Genomic DNA, 19,367 nt, shown 5'->3' with positions numbered 1-19,367 from the left:
TTCTGTACAACTCAGCCTCCGCCTCTTGGCAACCACATTGTTTTGACATGTTCTTAGCCAAAAACAACTACCAAGTGATCATCCCCACTTCCATTGATCATCTGGCATCCATCCAGCTTCTCTCAATCAATTGATCTCTTGCTGCTTCTGAGCTCCCAACAATTGATAATATGTTTTGCTTTGCAGTGCCATGCTGCTTCACCCTCTGCTCTCTGCAAATTGATATTGCGCTCTCCCCAATTTATCTGCTGGCTTCCTTCCAAACCAAGGAATCCAGTAAGGTGTTTAACAGAACTCTCCTTCCTCCTGTGGTTGGCTGTGATCTCTGAGTGCTCAACTGACTGAAAAGAAAGCTTATATCTGAAAGCTAATAAGGAATTCTGCTGAGAAATCACCCATGCAGCAACTCTCCCCACAAATAAATAATGTCAATAAACTTTCCTCAGGTAGTCTCTTAAAAAAAAAAAAAGGAAAGTAGTCCTTCACTCAATTTGGGAGTGGAAACCCCAGTCCACTCCAGAAGGGTAGAGCTCCTCCAAATCTGAATTTCTTTGCAAAGATTTAAAATCCCTCACATCTCTCTCGTGTCATTGGCGCTTCTGCAGATGGTCAAGAACTGCCCAACAAAGGAAACAGAACGATTCAGATAAGGTCTACCAGGCTGTCTGGGATTCTCATTTTGTATCTCATACCACATACAAGAGTTATCTAAAAGAATTCTATTTGACCATGTGTAACAAGAAAACACAGATAGGTGCAAGACTTCTCACCACTCCAGAAATAGCTGCAGCTCCAGCTACAGAATTTGCACAAAATTAGTTCAAAACATGAGGAATTTAAAGTGAATATATTACAGAAGTTGGTGCAAAATTTCTGTGAGATTCATGTCCATATTAACCAGCACACCCTATTCAGAATGCCTTTTTTCTTTCCTGCATGTTCATTTGCAGTCAATAGTCTAGCAAGGAGGTACCTATGCTCAGTGCAAAGCTGTCTGTTACCAGCTCTGTTCATATGTATCTGTGTCCTGGCTTATGCTGCTGTGGATCACAGGATGTTAGGAGTTGGAAGGGACCTCCTGAGATCATAGAGTCCAAACCCCCTGCCAGAGCAGGAACAGAGAATCTAGCTCAGGTCACACAGCGACACATCCAAACAGGGCTGGAAAGTCTCCAGAGAAGGAGACTCCACAACCTCTCTGGGCAGACTGTTCCAGTGCTCTGTCCCCTTTACAGTCAAGAAGTTCTTCTTCATGTTAAGGTGGAACTTCCTGTGATGTAGTTTATATCCATTGCCCCTTGTCCTATCACAGGGCACAATTCAGAAGAGTTTGTCCCCTCCCTCTTGACCCCCAGCCCTCAGATATTCATAAACATTGATTAGATTCCCTCTAACTCTTCTCTTCACCAGACCAAACAGTCGCAGGTCCCTCAGACTCTTTCCAGGGCAGTGCTCCAGCCCCTTCATCATCTTTGTAGCCCTCCCTTGGACTCTCTCCAGTAGATCCTTGTTTTTGCTGAACTGGGGAGCCCAGAACTGAATACAATATTCCAGGTGAGGTCTCACCAAGGCAGAGTAGAGAGCATTCACAGAGCTGGAAACTTTCTGTGAGAAACCTCACCAAACTTTCAGCAGTGACATTATTCATTGAACAGAACATTAACACTGCAGGGAATAAACTGCTTATCTTTGAATTGTACTCTACAAAAGATAGAATAAGCAATCACGACTGTCTAATGCATGCATCCAACTTCAGCAGTGTGACCACTTCTGCCCACTGATCCTATAGGGTGGTAACCTGGATGCTCTCTAACTCAGAAACACAGATTATGAAGAAGCTCACTGAAGTCCCCAGAGGTTTAGTTGGGACCATGGTCAGACTCTCAATTCAGATGTTATTCTTATACAAAATGAACCACCCTGACACTTGAGAACATGAGTATATGAAGTGAAAGCCACACAAAAGAAGGAATCTCTGTTGTACATGTCATTAGAAATGCAGTAAAAGCTCTTCTTATTCCTGATGGACCAAATTAGGTAGCATCTCCCATCAGATGTTCAAATAAAGCTTATCCAACTTATTACTGAGACTTCTTTATGAGCTTATAGCAGTAATAATCCACATTTTAAATATTTTTTAGTTCAAATTACCTAAACTACCTCAGTAAAATGATGCAGTAGCTGTTGCCAGGCTGGTACTGTGTTTCACAGGTCACCTAGGCACACAGAAATGCTCCTTTCTGAATTTAACTCATCTATGTCATTCATGAAAAGAACTGAGCAGCTAACCAAGTCCTCACAATATCAGTTCCCTCATTACCTATTTCTGGACTCATGCACAGATGGAAGGAAATGAAACAGCCTCCTTGCACTCCCAGCATGGTCAGTCAAAAGATCTTGCCCTCAATGGGGGGAAAAATATAGAAAATGAGGACAGAAACTAGGAGGGTGAACAAAAGGCCACATCAAATCCTAACACTGCTTAAAAGAAACAGTTTGCAAAGCACTTGGTCCTTGTCTGAATCAGCAAATATAATCTTTCCACAATAAGGTATCTGCTCTGCTTCATTGCAAACACTGTAAGCAAAGCAATAGGGGCAGTGACCCTTCAGCTAAGAAATTAAACCTCTCCAGTGAATTTAAACCTGGATTTTTTTTTTTTAAATCAACATTTAGGATATTACTATTTATTAATATCTCTACTAAATCCTCCAGTCCTGCCTGACTGACACGACTTCTCTTAGTCATTTGCTACCAGTAGCAGAAAGGTCTCACATCAATGGCAATTCCCCAGCTGACATTTGTTCCTCAGTACCTAGGAATACTAAGCAAGCCTGAGGAGCTCCATTACCATAATTTAGTCATCAATGATAAACTCCGAGGTTTTAATGTATTTTAATTATGCATTTTAATTATTTAATCTACTCTAAAATAATTCTAAAGTAAACTCAAATTCAGTCATGACACGAAATCGTTATTCGCCGCTCTGTTCAGCTTCAAATCTTACTTGTGCATGGATGCAGACACTATGCAAAACACTTAGAATCACTTTGTCAGGCTTAAAAACTGTTGTTTGTGTCACTGTGAAATATAAATTTTAAGGGGGAGGGGACGGGGAGGGGAAATCACTAATTTTATATGACCTAACCTTATATGAAAAAGTTACTTCACTGCAATAAATAAAACATGAACTAAAGTTTTAAAGAACGTTCATCACACTGGATAGCTTCAACTGGAAGGAACCTGCAATCATACAGTCCAGCTGCCTGATCTCTTCAAGGCTGACCAAAAGTTAAAACATGCTACTAACAGCATTGTCCACATCTTCACAGTATCACAGTATCATCAGGGTTTTAAGAGACCTCATAGATCATCAAGTCCAACCCTTTACCACAGAGCTCAAGGCTAGACCATGGCACCAAGTGCCATGTCCAATCTTGCCTTGAACAGCCCCAGGGACGGCAACTCCACCACCTCCCCGGGCAGCCCATTCCAGTGTCCAATGACTCTCTCAGTGAAGAACTTTCTCCTCACCTCCAGCCTAAATTTCCCCTGGCGTAGCCTGAGGCTGTGTCCTCTCATTCTGGTGCTGGCCACCTGAGAGAAGAGAGCAACCTCCTCCTGGCCACAACCTCCCCTCAGGTAGTTGTAGACAGCAATAAGGTCACCCCTGAGCCTCCTCTTCTTCAGGCTAAACAATCCCAGCTCCCTCAGCCTCTCCTCGTAGGGCTGTGCTCAAGGCCTCTCACCAGCCTTGTCGCCCTTCTCTGGACACGCTCAAGCATCTCAACGTCCCTCCTAAACTGGGGGGCCCAGAACTGAACACAGTACTCAAGGTGTTGTCTAACCAGTGCAGAGTACAGGGGCAGAATGACCTCCCTGCTTCTGCTGACCACACCATTCTTGATGCAGGCCAGGATGCCACTGGCTCTCTTGGCCACCTGGGCACACTGCTGGCTCATTAAACACTAACAGCCTTGGGGCACCAACTGCCACTCTAGGAAGCCTCTTCCAGTTTTTGGCCACTCTTTCCATAAAGAAAGGAGGTTCAGGAGAGACCTTGTTGCTCGCTGTAACTACCTGAGGGGAGCCTGTAGCCAGGTGGAGTCTCTTCTCCCAGGCAAGCAGTGACAGAACGAGAGGTCACAGCCTCAAGCTGCACCAGGTTTAGGGAGAAGTTTTTCATGGAGAGAGTGACTGGCATTGGAATGGGCTGCCTGGGGAGGTGGTGGAATCATAGAATCAACTGGGTTGGAAGAGACCTCCAAGATCATCCACTCCAACCTAGCACCCAGCCCTATCCAATCCACCAGGCCATGGCACTAAGTGCCTCATCCAGTCTTTTCTTCAACACCTCCAGGGACGGTGACTCCACCACCTCCCTGGGCAGCCCACTCCAATGCCATTCACTCTCTCTGGCAAGAACTTCCTCCTAACATCCAGCCTAGACCTCCCCTGGCACAGCTTGAGACTATGTCCCCTTGTTCTATTGCTGGTTGCCTGGGAGAAGAGACCAACCCCACCTGGCTACAGCCTCCCTTCAGGGAGTTGCAGACAGAAATGATGTCACCCCTGAGCCTCCTCTTCTCCAGGCTAAACAACCCCAGCTCCCTCAGTCTCTCCTCACAGAGCTGTTCTACAGGGCCCTCAGCAGCTTCTTTGCCCTTCTCTGGCCACATTCCAGTACCTCAACATCTCTCTTGAATTGAAGAGCCCAGAACTGGATATAGTACTTCAAGGTGTGGCATGACCAGTGCTGAGTACAAGGGAGGAATAACCTTCCTAGCCCTGCTGGCCACACTGTTCCTTATCCAGGCTAGGATTCATTGGCTGTCCTGGCCACCTGGGCACACTGATGGCTCATGTTCAGCTGCTATCTACCAGTACCCTCCCAGGTCCCTTTCTTCCTGGCTGTTCTCCAGTCCCTCTGTCCCCAGCCTGTAGCACTGCTTGGGGTTGTTGTGGCCAAAGTGTAGAACCCTGCACTTGGCCTTGTTAAATCTCATCCCATTGGCCTCTGCCTGCCCATCCAACCTGTAGGTCCCTCTGCAGGGCTCTCCTACCCTCCAACAGATCAACACCTGCTCCTAGCTTGGAGTCATCTGCAAACTTACTGATGCTGGACTCAAGCCCTTGTTCCGGATCATCAATAAAGATATTGAGTAGGACTGGGCTCAGCACTGGAGCATTTAAGAAGAGGCTGAATGAGGCACTTAGTGACATGGTTTAGTTAATTGGAAGGTGTTAGGTGATAGGTTGGATTTGATGATCTTGACGGTCATTTCCAACCTGGTTAATTCTGTGATTCTAATGTCCATTCTAGTTTTCCCCTAGTTCAGGTTTGCACACATCCTTGTCATTGCATAGAAAAAGTCACGACCTCCCTCTCTACCTCCCCTCCTCAGAAGGCTGCAGAAAGCAATCAGTTGGCCTCTCAGCCTCCTTTTCCCCAACCTAGACAAGCCTAGAGTACTCAGCCATTCCAGACAGGATATTCCTTCCAGCCCTTTCACCAGCTTTCTTGTCCTTCTCTGGATGCATTCAAGGGCCTTCACGTACCCATATGCTGCTTTTAACTACACTTCATTGATCCTTGTCTTCAAGCCTCCCATTTCACTTGATCAAAGCCTAAAAGAAAAACCAGTGAGCTGAGATTAAAAAGAAAAAGAAAAAGACACATCAAATGTAAAAATACAAAATTAGAAATAAGAGACTGGTCTGAGTTTTACACTAGGAAAATAAATGGATTATGAGTGAACAATAAACTGCCTCTGCAAGAAATGAGGTGTCACAGTAGTAAGCATTAGTAGGAATATCACAGGTAATATATTTCTGCAACTCAGGACTTTTAATCCTACTGAGATAACTGTGCCTAGCTGGGTACTGCATTTCAAAATAAATAAATTAACAAACAAGACACAAACAAGTGTCTTCAGGAGTACAAGAAGACTCATAAAAGCTGTATGTTTTGTAATCACTTATGAATAAGTGTTGAAGGATTTATGTTTGCTTGGTCTGGAGAAACACAGCATATCAAAGGAGGACCTGAAACAATTTTCCACCATTAAAAGCCTATTATAGCAACTGCAATTACCTGGAGGGAAAGAAAAAACACATTCTATATACAATTAAATAAAAAGCCTTTAGTATAACAATAGGAACAGAGTCTGCACCAGAGTTAGCATTGCAGTAAGCCATCCTTATTTAAAGGCATGAACAGAATGGGCACACATTTGGTAGGGACAGGGTTACAGTTAGATGTTCAGTTTTGGGCTCCTCAGCTCAAGAGGGACAGGGATCCACTGGAAAGAGTCCAAGGGAGGGCTACAAAGATGATGAAGGGGCTGGAGCACTGCCCTGGAAAGAGAGGCTGAGGGACCTGAGGCTGTTTGGTCTGGTGAAGAGAAAACTTAGAGGGGATCTAATCAATGTTTATAAATATTTGAGGGTTAGGGATCAAGAGGGAGGGGGCAAACTCTTCTCAGTTGTGCCCTGGGATAGGACAAGAGGCAATGGCTATAAACTACAGCACAGTTCTTAACATGAAGAACTTCTTGACTGTAAGTAAGGGCCACAGAGTTCTGGAACAGTCTGCCCAGAGAAGTTGTGAAGTCTCCTTCTCTGGAGACTTTCCAGCCCTGTTTGGATGTGTTCCTGAGCTAGATTCTCTGTTCCTGCTCTGGCAGAGGGTTTGGACTTGATGATCCCTGGAGGTCCCTTCCAGCCCCTATCTTTCTGTGATTCAATTATGCTTAGCAATTTTGAGGAGTGGAACTGACAACTCTTCTTGCCATACGTTGCTATGGTTTGTATGACTGACGAAAAAGAGTGCAAACAACCAAAACAACCAATCAAAAAACACCCCCAAAATAATCAATCAAAATACTACCACAGTCCTGGGATTTCCTGAGAACTAAGGAGATATCCAATTTTCCATGTATGTTCATTAAGAAAGAGATGAGTATATTAACTTAGAAATTGGTCTTTATCATATGAGCTGCCCAGGGAGGTGGTTGAATCACTGATCCTGGATGTGTTTAAGGGTTCTTTGGATACGGTGCTCAGGGTTATGGTTTAAGGGGAATCTTGTAGAGTAGAGTTATAGGTTGGACTTGGTGATCCTGAAGGGCTTTTCCAATCTGGATGTTTCTGTGACATTCATACAACTGCATCAAAAGAACTCAGAAGATATAACCAGGAACACTGATAGGCTTTGGCAAGCAACCAGTGTGATTACTCCCATTTACTATGGACACACAAGTCAATCAAGTGACATACACGGTTAACACATCATCTGCTTAGCAGAGCTGCAATAAACCAGTCAAGTGAGTCCTTAGACAATTTTTCCCACCCAAATGTGCAAGCTACTTAATTTATTCTGCTCATCCCTGGACAGCTTTGACTTCTATGAACTGCAGCTTCACCGTTACACCAAATTCCTGAGAATGACAACAAAGTCTTTACTGGGAAAGTTAATGAAAAACATTAAATAGCCATTCCTACACTACTGAGCTCATCAAGGTGAAAATATACACCCTAGAATATCACACTGCCACCTCTTCTACCTTCCCTCTTGCCAATTATCTACCATCCATTAAGTAATTCCCCTGGCAAATTCTACTGTCAGGTAACATCTTTCACAGGCTTTTCAAATTATGGGAAACAGCACAGGAAAAATTTTGTCCTCCTATTGAAATGAAATGGCATGGCATGATGATTATCCTATTCATCCTCATAGAGCAATGAGGATGATTGGGGGACTTGAGCATCTCCCCTATGAAGAGAGCCCTGGGGCTGTTTAGTCTGGAGGAGACTAAGAGGAGACTTGATCAATGCGTACAAGTATCTGAGGAGTGGCTGGGGCTAATCTCTTTTTAGTGGTCAGCAGCAATAAGACAAGGAGCAACAGCTACAAACTGGAATATAGAAGGTTTCACCTCAACATGAGGACAAACTTCATTAGAAGTGACAGAACCCTGGAACAGGCTTTCCAGAGAGGTTGTGGAGTCTCTTTCCCTGGAGACTTTCAAAACCTGCCTGGATGCATCCCTGTGAGAACTATCCTGGGTGATCTTTGCCTTGGCACTTGATCTCGATCTTTGGAGGTCCCTTCCAACCTCTAAGGTTCTGTGATTTTACTTATTTGATGTTCATGTTGTTTATTTGTTTCAATACGTAGACAAGACATTTCCTTCATCACCTTCCCTTCAAAAGTGCTGCAGAATACAGCAGTGACTTCCACACACAAAATAATTTTGGAATTCATAAAATCTTACTTTGGGAATACAACAGACACACAAAAAATCCAAATGGAAGGCAATCCTAGCAGCTCATTTTCTTCTGTTCGTACATGCAGGAAGATACCACTGTTTGTTTACAAGTGGATCTCCTTTTCATGGTTCCCTTCACATCCAGGACAGCCAGTAACACATACATTAATGGAAGTTTAGTATGATGAATCAGCAGGTGTACCTGCAATATATAATCATTTGAAAGCCTGTATTAATCACTGTTTGGAAGTTAAACAGCAATGCACTGTGTAGGCTTTTTGTTTCATGTATTTTACAGTTTCAAGATGGCTTGAATGGCTCATCTTCACCATCAGTAATGGCATGGTTTTAGACAACAAGAGTTAGCTTAACATATGCTAAAAAAAATGTGAACATCATGCCACAGCACACCAACATATGGGGTTGGAACACTGTACACATCTGTTCAATCTGTTTTCTATGCAGCATTGTAGCAAGAGGTCAAGAAGTTAATGGCATGAATTTCAACCAGAAGCAACCAGAGAATCTGGCTAGACTCTCCATAGACTTTGCTTGCTAGTTCATTTTACCATAATTAAGCTCAAAGCAGTTGCATCTACTGAGCTTTACTAATTTTTCTGAGGTATATAAACACTACAGTTACAACTCTTAACTCAGGAGGTGGCTGAAGTAAATTTGTGTCACAACACGAGGATTTATTTTACTTGGCAAATGTTTCAAAACTATCCACCTGCCTCGATGAAAGACCTCCAAGATCTGTAATGGGCTCACACATGTTAAAATGCCATTGGTATTCTAAGCATGGACTTTGGCCAAAGAGCCAAAAAGAGCTCTCTCCAGATGCCAACTGGGACAATCAAGAACCATTCGCAACCTGTGGATAATGCTTCAATCACTGAAGCTATTGACAGGATAGTTGGATCCTAATTATTTCTGGAACAAGAATAACTTTCTGTACTTTAAAATGAAAAAGCCAGCACTTTTAAATGAGGGAGGGGGGGAAAGCCATCTAGAGAGGATTAGGAAATAGCTCAGTTTGATTCAGAACCCATTCAGACTATCTATCCCAGCCCCTCCTGCATATATATGAAATTCTCCTACAAAGGATGCAGCTGAGCATTTAGAAAAATGAGGTAGATGACCTTATGAAAGTGGATCTGTAAGATGAGACATGAATCAGAATGCTGACAAAGAGCCACAGCTGAAGGTGTGTCTTTTTTTTTTCTTTCCTCAGGGAAAATGGTGAGCCAAAAAATTCCATCTTCAAAACAGACAAGAAGACCAAAAGGGAGAAATGCCATTAAGAACCATGACAGCTCTGTTTATGAATAAGGCACATGGCCTGTTCCAAGCCACTGGACAGTTCATACTGCTTTATACTAGGAGGAGGAAAGGGAGTTCCTCCCAGAGCCTGGTGGTCCTCAGATGTTCTAGATGAGAAACATTGCCTCTTCAAAGAAGTAATCAGAAGTGACAGATGGTCACAACAGAATGCTTTGACTAAGGATAACATCCTCATTTCTGGGTTCTTTCTTTTAATTCTGACAAAAGCTAAGTGAAGGTTGAAGAAACAAGAGAGTTCACAGAGATGCTTAAGGAACAATGGTCACCATAAAAGAAGCTAGAAAAATGTATTTTGCAGCAGCAGCCACAAAGTATTTTGATTTATGGAACATAAAAGACAGAAAGATGAGAAGAGAATCAGATTGAGTCATATATACAATTGAATACATGAAATGTATGACCTTGTGAACAAAACCAAAAGGTCTGCTCGTGACAAAAAGCACAGAACTTTTTCTTACTGCTGAGGAGTAATGCATTTTCCTAACTCTCACAAACAAACTGATTGAGCTGCTTGTTTCTCTGTTGCTTTCAACATCGCTACTGCATTCATTCCTGAGCCTCATTTTATTCACCTTTGCAGAAAACACAACTAAACCCAAAAAATAAACACCCCCCCCAAAAAGAAAAACACCCAAACTAAAAACAAACAAACAACAGCCCACAATTGTTTCCTGTTCTCATCCCAGATTTAAAATAAGAACACAAAATCTATTTGCAGCTTTCTGTTTCTGAGCATACAGTGCCATCTATATTCTCAGGATGATTTCACAGTCTCTGCATGAAAACAATTACTTTGCCAGTCCTAAAAGCTCAGCACATTTAAATGCCTTTTTTTTACCCAGATCTTACACAGGGATTTTCTAAAGTGACAACTGATTAGGACTGTTTTGCTTTATGGGTCGTTAATTTGAGAACTCTTCAAAAGGCTTGAGTGTCAAAAAGCATTAAGCAGCTTCTCTCTTGAAATTATGACTTTTTAAGACACTCCAGGACAGGCACTAAAACATTTTTTAAGCAACAGCTGCATGCTCTCTCTCTGTGTAAACTCTAACTGCTAGCCATTACAAAAAAAACTAGGATCTACTTGGAGATTCAAAACAGGCTCCGTGGAACCTTCTCCCATTCTGTACTCGACAAGGGCAGTGTTGTGAAGATCAACATACATAAGGACCTGTATTCTTTCAAAGCTAACAACAGTAGCTACCTTCTGAGCTCAAGTTTCACTGGGAAATAGGAATTTTGCAAATCAGAGCAAGTTGCTGAAGCTTTGACAGCAATGAGGCCCAAAGAACTCACACAGTATCACATCACACAGTATCAGTATCACACAGTATCATCATCAGGGTTGGAAGAGACCTCATAGATCATCAAGTCCAACCCTTTACCACAGAGCTCAAGGCTAGATCATGGCACCAAGTGCCACGTCCAATCTTGCCTTGAACAGCTCCAGGGACGGCGACTCCACCACCTCCCCGGGCAGCCCATTCCAGTGTCCAATGACTCTCTCAGTGAAGAACTTTCTCCTCACCTCCAGCCTAAATCTCCCCTGGTGCAGCCTGAGGCTGTGTCCTCTCGTTCTGGTGCTGGCCACCTGAGAGAAGAGAGCAACCTCCCCCTGGCCACAACCACCCTTCAGGTAGTTGTAGACAGCAATGAGGTCACCCCTGAGCCTCCTCTTCTCCAGGCTAAACAATCCCAGCTCCCTCAGCCTCTCCTCATAGGGCTGTGCTCAAGGCCTCTCCCCAGCCTCGTTGCCCTTCTCTGGACACGCTCAAGCATCTAAATGTCCCTCCTAAACTGGGGGGAAACTCAATCCTGTGCTCACCAGAAGAAAACAGTCCTCGTGCCTACACTCCTCTATGCAACTGAAGAAGCAGCATCGGTGAATCCATGGAGCACACAAGATTGCAGGAGTCTTTTCTTACAAAGGCATTAGAGTTTCTTCAAGCCTTTTTTATTTGAACAGCCTTCCTTTAAAGCCCTGTATCCAGTGACATACATGGACCACAAGAGAAGAGCTGAGGCTTGACTTTGCTAAGACCAGCAGCATGCTGAACCAAGCCAGAATACAGGAGCTTCTCACCGCAGCAGCTGCATCACTCTACATATGTGAGACAGGTATAAAGATAAATGAAACATGGGACAAGGAGTCTTTTCCACATGCAACAGCAGTTTCACCGTGATGAAAGACAAAGCACAGCATTAAGTACAGTAAGTGACTTTTCCTTCCAGCTTTGATACACCCTGGCACACAAGGACAGATAAGTTATACTCCTCAAAAAGATGCATTGACAAATTCCCTTACTTTAGAAAGCATTTTGCCACCTCACTGCAGAATTCCTTGACAGTGGTGAGAGACTTCTTCCTTTAAGGTACTTCAGCTTCTACTTTTAACAACTGACTGAACATTTTGTGAGTGATACAGGTCAATGCCTTAATAATATACTTGATAAAGAGCTGTACAACTACAGCAAATGCATGAGAGCATAATTATAGATGTGCCATGAGCAGCAACAGTAAAAATATGAATCCAACTCAAAGCAAGCATTAATCTTGTTTGCAATTTTGTTTTCAATCTTCCAAATCACCAGATTAAAGTACCACAATAAGAAATTAGTGATGAGAAGAAGCTTATTAGATAATATTGTACATCTCCTTGGCAATACTAAATTGCTCTCTACAGCGAATACCTGAGCGCTTTGTTCTGAATGGCCAAAGGCAATGAGATGCTACTGATCTACTCCCAAAGAAACAATACTCCATTGAAACTTTATCAGGAGCTGTGTTCTTATATTTCACATAAACATTTCCTTGCTCAATTCAATCCTATTTTTCATATCTCCTCAGCCTTTCTAGGTGCTGCTTCATGAATGACATTTACCTGAAGTAAATAGTTTTCATCTGGCCCTCTTACTAGATGAAATAATTAAGTGCATAGATATATTTTAGTGGGGGTTTTCGGTTGGTTTTTGTTTGGTTAGTTTGGGATGGGGTTTTTAGTTGGTTTTTCTTGTTTGTTTTGTTTTGGGGTGGTTGTGGGGTGGGGTTTTTGGCAGGGTTTTTTTTTTTTTTGTTGTTGTTTGGTTTGGGGTTTTGCTTGGTTTTTTGCTTGTTTGGTTGTGTGTGTGTTTTTCTGTTTGTTTTTGGTTGTTTGTTATTTGGGTTTGGGCTTTTTTTGAAGGGGTGGGTGGTGCATTTTACTTTTTAGGCACAGATAGGATTGAAACTGCCAGGGAAAATTCTCTGATTAACACTTTAACAGAGACTAAATTATGAGTTTGGCATCAATGCTCCCCAATACCTATGAGAAATTGTGCTAGTTTGAGGCTAGATAGAATGTTTTGGTGAGAAGAATTAGACTACAGGCTGTGAAAGCGAAACAATGGTGATGTCTACTTCACTCAAAGGCTTGCTGAGATGTATAAGAACAAGAACATAAATATAGATAACAGAGTTGCTCTCTGTCCCTCTGGCATTCAACCTCTAACCTAACCTGCCATCTGTGTGACTAATCCATCTGCTTCCTAACCCCCCTGGCCGACCCTCCAAGCTACCTTGAGCATAAGGCAAAGTCTTGGGTAAAGTAGAGGGGTGAGAGGAAGGTGGAAGGGCAGTTGAGAGCCTCTCCTGGACACTCAGGTTTCTGGGAGGGCTGTTGTGTTTCTGTATCACCTTTTAACTTGTATATTTCTGTATATATTGTAAATATCTGCTTGTATATTGTGCTAAGCTGCAAATAGAAAGCTTCATTCAAGTTCCAGAGCTGCTGAGTCTAGCCTGGGTGATTTTCCAAAGTGGGGGGGGGGGGGCGGTGGGGGGAGGCAGGTAACACCCAAACCATTGCAGAAATACAATTGCCTACATTTTTTGTGGTCGTGTCACGTTGGTAACTCAGAGTTCTCTCGATAAAATTCTTCATTTTTCTCACTGAGATACTGGCTGCATTCGGTCAAACCCACAGACTGTTAGCTGGTCCTCCTTCATGCTACTAACTACTCTTGTCATTAAAATTCACTCTCTAGGCTTGCAAGATCCAGACGAACAGGCATGCAGTTACTCAAATCATAGTGCCTCTTTCACAGATGTAAAAAAGGTTAGTAATGTTTGTCATCTAGACTGTATTTTCATAGCTTGAAGTTTTTAGGATTTTTAAAAGTAGCTTTTAATTCTACCATTAAAATATGGATCACATAATGAACACAAAGGAAGGGTAGCATATTTTTATAATGACCATATAAATCACATGCATAATCATATTATATTTGTATAATTAGCATATAATTACCTTTTTAAAATAAATTTCCACTGGTTGCAAGGCATTTACTGAAACAGTAGATGAATTTTAATGATCATCCAATAAAACACCCAGATCCCATTTCCCAGCCCATTTTTCCCCTATGGGCATTTGGCTGAAGGAATTGATGTTATTTCCTCAAAGCAGAAATATTTTCCCCATGGGCACTGTTTTGAAGATGTGGCAATATGATTAACCTGCTTTTAAAAAGAACCATCAGCCTATGACTATCCTTATGGTGAAGGCTTTTCCCTTTTGTACCTTCAAACTGAAGGTTAACTGAAATGAATCTTTGGCAATCATCCTGTTAATAAATCTCCACCAGCAATCACCTGATCACTGTGGAGTGAAGCAGTTTACCCTTGATCCTCCAGAAGGTTTGTCTAATCCCTTGTGAAGATTTTGTCTCCCAATTGGATATCCAAGTCAAAGACAGTAACACAATTTTATGTTGATCATGTGTTTCATCTGTCCTTCATTAAGGAGCTTGCCCTTCGTCTTAAGCACCGTTTAAGTGTTCTTTCCCTTCTCTTCTCCCCTGTAGTACTGTGGAGTATGAGTGGAACGGAAGATAATAGCATGCTCTTGAAGCTAAGAATACATTGGCCAGAGAAGCAGAACAAAAATACAGCAGAATGAAAGGCGACAGAGTACTGAGAATGCTCTAAAAAAAGCACCAGCAGTACAGATGGATCACCTAAATCTTGCAGTCAGATAAACAAAATACAGAAGATAAACAGCAGGTTTTGAAGCACTATTGCAACACTCACCTTGCAGTGCAATGAACAAGAATTGCGGTTATCTTTCTTACTAAGATTGTTTCTGTCTTCCTATTTGGCATCTGTTATGATAACAGTAGCATCCCAAAAGTAAGAGAGAGAGTTCTGTGAACACTGTAAAACAGAGGATCCACATGATAGGCTCAGCTTCTTTCAACAGCTTAATTCCGCCAGAAATAACTGTGCCAGTGTTTCAACAAGTGCATCTTCAGTCTGATCCACTTTTCCCATGCCTTCAGTGTTCTGGAACATCTCTTCTGTTGCACCATACAACATCATCTGTCAATGCATCTATGAGGAACTTGACATGTTCATAATAATCTCTACGTGATGTGTATTCTACCAATAGCTGCCATTCTTCAGCTAAAACCAACCTCTGGGGTTAACTTTAAGTATCATGCTGGGTAACAGAATGGAAAGAAACAACAAAGCAAAAATTGCTGAAGAGACAGGGAACTTCCTTTCCCTCTTCAAAAACGGAAACATCATTCAATATAATCATGACAAAAAAGAACAGTGCTGCATCTTTTACCAGACTATTCTCCCATAACCCAGGGAAACATCAAAAATGCTATGTCATGGAATATGGAAGATCGTTTATCTTGGAAAATCATAGCCTCATTCAACTGGACCTAGTTACACAGCTTCTGTCTTAGTTAGTATCTCACATCAGAGCATTCAGCTGGAAAAACCTCCACAGCTAATGCTCAGCTACAAGTCTTATCAGCAATATTCCAATAACACAATCACTCTTACAGTTTTATATCGGTGTTGTCATATTTGGAGGCTTTACTAAAGTGTCAGCTCTATGGGGCTGTATGATTTGTGAAGCCCTCAGCTTTTATTCTTAAGCTAAGTTTTCAGATCTCAAGATTCATAGACCTTAAAGCCAGAAGGGACTGGTGAGATCATTTATAACTCCACACATCACTGCAAGATTTCCTTACACTTATTCAAATTTGAACCAGAGAATAAATTTTTAAGTGAAAACTTCTTAGAATGATTCCATTACTGCATGATTTCAGAGACAGGCCTGGAATTATTTAGTCTATCTCTCCAATTCAAAAATGAGACAAATCTGAAGATATTCTTTTTTTTTTCAATGCAGAGGGCTTTTAAAGCTACTTTTTTAATTTTTATGTTTGGCAGTGGAGATTGTTAGGGAGATTTGATTCATAATTTATTAACATCATTAACGTTTGGAGCCAAGAACAGGATGCCAGTAAAGCTTTTAAGACATACCATACAAAATATATCCATAATACCTTATCCCTTAGTTCTGTTCACTAAAAGACAGCTAAAGTGGTGGTGCAGAGATCAAGATTTTTTTATGGTTATATTTCATATCATCACCTTTCTGCTTTTATTAATTATCACAGTAGTTGCTCTGTTGTTAACAAGGTACTACTCGGTTGCTAATGAAATTACTGCCAGAGAACTGACAGGAAAAAGAACAAAATTCAGACTCACTCTTTTTTTTCTTCCCTCTCTCTTCTAATTTAAATTCAGCCAGTGATGCTAATGAAGCAATTCTTTCCACACTCTTTGGTAGTGTACAGATACATGTGGCAATAGGTTAGAAGCAATTAACTAACATTCACTAAGTATTTGTCAATATTTTTGCAAACAAGTCTGAGGAGCTTACATTACAGGTTTCAAAAAGCAACAGATGTTAAATGACATGAAAACTTGGAAGCAATGTCACATTGTTAATTAAGAATGAAAAGGTTGCTTCAAAACCTTAAAATCCTTGCCTGATGTAGAATCATAGAATCAATGAGGTTGTAAGAGACCTCCAAGATCATTCAGTCCAACCTGGCACCCAGCCCTATCCAGTCCAACCAAACCATGGCACTAAGTGCCTCATCCAGGCTTTTCCTGAACACCTCCAGGGATGGTGACTCCACCACCTCCCTCGGCAGCCCATTCCAATGCTAATCACTCCCTCTGGCAAGAACTTCCTCCTAACATCCAGCCTAGACCTCCCCTGGCACAGCTTGAGACTGTGTCCCCTTGTTCTGTTGCTGGTTGCCTGGGAGAAGAGACCAACCCCCACCTGGCTACAACCTCCCTTCAAGTAGTTGTAAACAGCAATGAAGTCAGCCCCAAGCCTCCTCTTCTCCAGGCTAAACAACCCCAAATCCCTCAGCCTTTCCTCACAGGACTGTTCCCCAGGCCCCTCACCAGCTTCCTTGCTCTTCTCTGGACATGTTCAAGTACTTCAACATCTCTCTTGAATTGAAGAGCCCAGAGCTGGACACAGTACTCAAAGCATGGCCTGACCAGAGCTGAGTACAGGGAAAGAATAACCTCCCTAGCCCTGCTGGCCACACTGTTCCTGATACAGGCCAGGATGCCATTGGCCCTCTTGCCCACCTGGGCACACTGATGGCTCATGTTCAGCTGCTATCTACCAGTACCCCCAGGTCCCTTTCTTCCTGGCTGCTCTCCAGCCACTCAGTCCCCAGTCTGTAGTGCTGCTTGGGGTTGTTGTGGCCAAAGTGCAGAACCCTGCACTTGGCCTTGTTAAATCTCATCCCATTGGCCTCTGCCCACTCATCCAGCCTGTCCAGGTCCCTCTGTAGGGCCCTCCTATCCTCCAACAGATTAACATCTGCTCCTAGCTTGGTGTCATCTGCAAACTTACTGATGGACTCAATCCCCTTGTCTAGATCACCGATAAAGGTATTGAACAGGATCGGGCCCAGCACTGATTCCTGGGGCACACCACTAGTGATTTTACACAATTCAAGGCTTTCACTGACTGCTGGAAAAAGCAGGATTCAGTAATAATTTCTTCTTCCCAATGTGTAAGATAGATACTGCATTTTTTATGTATTTATTCATTTGCACTGCTTCTAGTTACTGCAAAAAGCTGCAAAGCTGTGACCAGGGCTTGGCATGGCACGTGAACATGGCTACTTTTAGAGACATTAAAAACCTTCTAAGAGTATAAAGAAATTAGAGTGTCTCACTGGTTTATCATCCTTCCACACTAAGTTTGAATCAGCAACTGGATTACTTGATTTGATAAATGCATACTGCATGGTTGTCTGTGATGGCTACAGATCACATTCAATGACAGAGATTTTTTTTCCCCCCAGTCCAGTCTTATAATGGAAAATTATTAATACAGACTGGAGCATTTGTGTAATAAGGGTCTTGTTATTTTCAATGGTTAGCAGAGAAGAAACTTTCAATCCAGTCTGCAATTAACCTGAAGAAAATTTGGGTGTGATTGCCCTCTTCTGCATAATTCATCATGGACGTACAACTCTACATTGTGGCTTTCACCAGACCACAAATCTTTTGCAGCACAAAATAAAACCTTTTAAAGCACAAACTAAAATCTTCCTGCAGCAAAAATCCTTCAGGTATTTTACCAGGTAGCAAAATAAAACTAAGAACTCCAAATCTTTACCTCTGTATTCTGAGCATCCTCCCCAACAGACTAGCCTGAAATTAAAATTAACGCTATATAGACACATTGAAATGCTGTGCAAACAGAAGGCAACAGTAGCTTTGCCAGATTGCAACAATACTTGTGTAAGGCAGGGCAAAAAAAAACCCTACTCACTGATTTCTGATAATGTCAATCTCTCAGATATAGAGTTTTAACCACAAGAACCTGCAAAAGTAATGCTTTTTTTCCCTCTATTTTCTAACTCCTCAAACTTGAAAAATGGCCACTAATCATGGTAGACTTTACTCTTTCAGCTCCTTCAACTTCATGCTCTTTAAAAATGTGCAGCTCAATATTCCAGAACACACTCCTTTCCTTAACCTACACACTTGTGAAAAAGAGCATAAAAAATTGAGGATAATAAGGTGATCAATAAACTCTGTTGGTTCTCCACTGGAGAGAAGAGGATGCAATCTTGCACCTGCATTGGTCTCTCCTAGTATTCTGAAAGTTTAAGCATTGATGTTTCTTTATAGGGAACTTCAAGTCACTTAAACAACTAATATCTCATTAGAAAGAGTGGCAATTTCAATTAACTAGGTCTTTAATTAATATTTAAGTCCAAAGAACTGATGACTGGAGCACGTCTTATGCATAGTTACTCTCAGAATTAGTTTACCTTGATGGTATTTAGGGTGTAGAGAAGCTCTGTTATCCTATTCTAGCTATTTAGTTGTAAGGCATTTGTGAAAGTCATGCTCCTTGAGTGTGCAAGGACACATAATCCAAATTAGCAGTCAGATTAAGGCTGAGGGCACAACATAATAAGTAAGCTAAGTGAACTATGCAATAACTGCAAATGTCACATAAATATCAAGAACTATTGACCTCGGCTTTCATTCTTAAGCATTTTCTATGTATAATATTTCATTCCAAGGTATCACAAGAATTGCAGCTTCTTAAAGACACATACAGTTTCTGACTTCATTTTCATGCTGCACTCCATGCTTCCTTCCTGTGATGAAAACACAGTGCTTTTCCTATCAAGATCAACGTGGAATAACACAAAACTTGTGTCACAAACCAGGCTTACAGATGATCTGAGATGTGGGGGTTTTTTGCTAGAAAGTACAGAGAAAAAAAGTTTCTGCCATTTTCTCTGTAGAGTTCTCTGCTATGTATACTACATTCTTCAGATTCCAAATGTTTGCTTTCTGAGGGCAATTTTCTCAGTGGAAAATGTGGAAAAAGTTTGCACTTAAATGCTGCTGGTTAAC

The sequence above is a fragment of the Pogoniulus pusillus genome, chromosome 10 (assembly GCF_015220805.1).
Source record: "Pogoniulus pusillus isolate bPogPus1 chromosome 10, bPogPus1.pri, whole genome shotgun sequence".
Classification (NCBI taxonomy): Eukaryota; Metazoa; Chordata; class Aves; order Piciformes; family Lybiidae; genus Pogoniulus; species Pogoniulus pusillus.
This window is presented reverse-complemented; position numbering follows the sequence as displayed.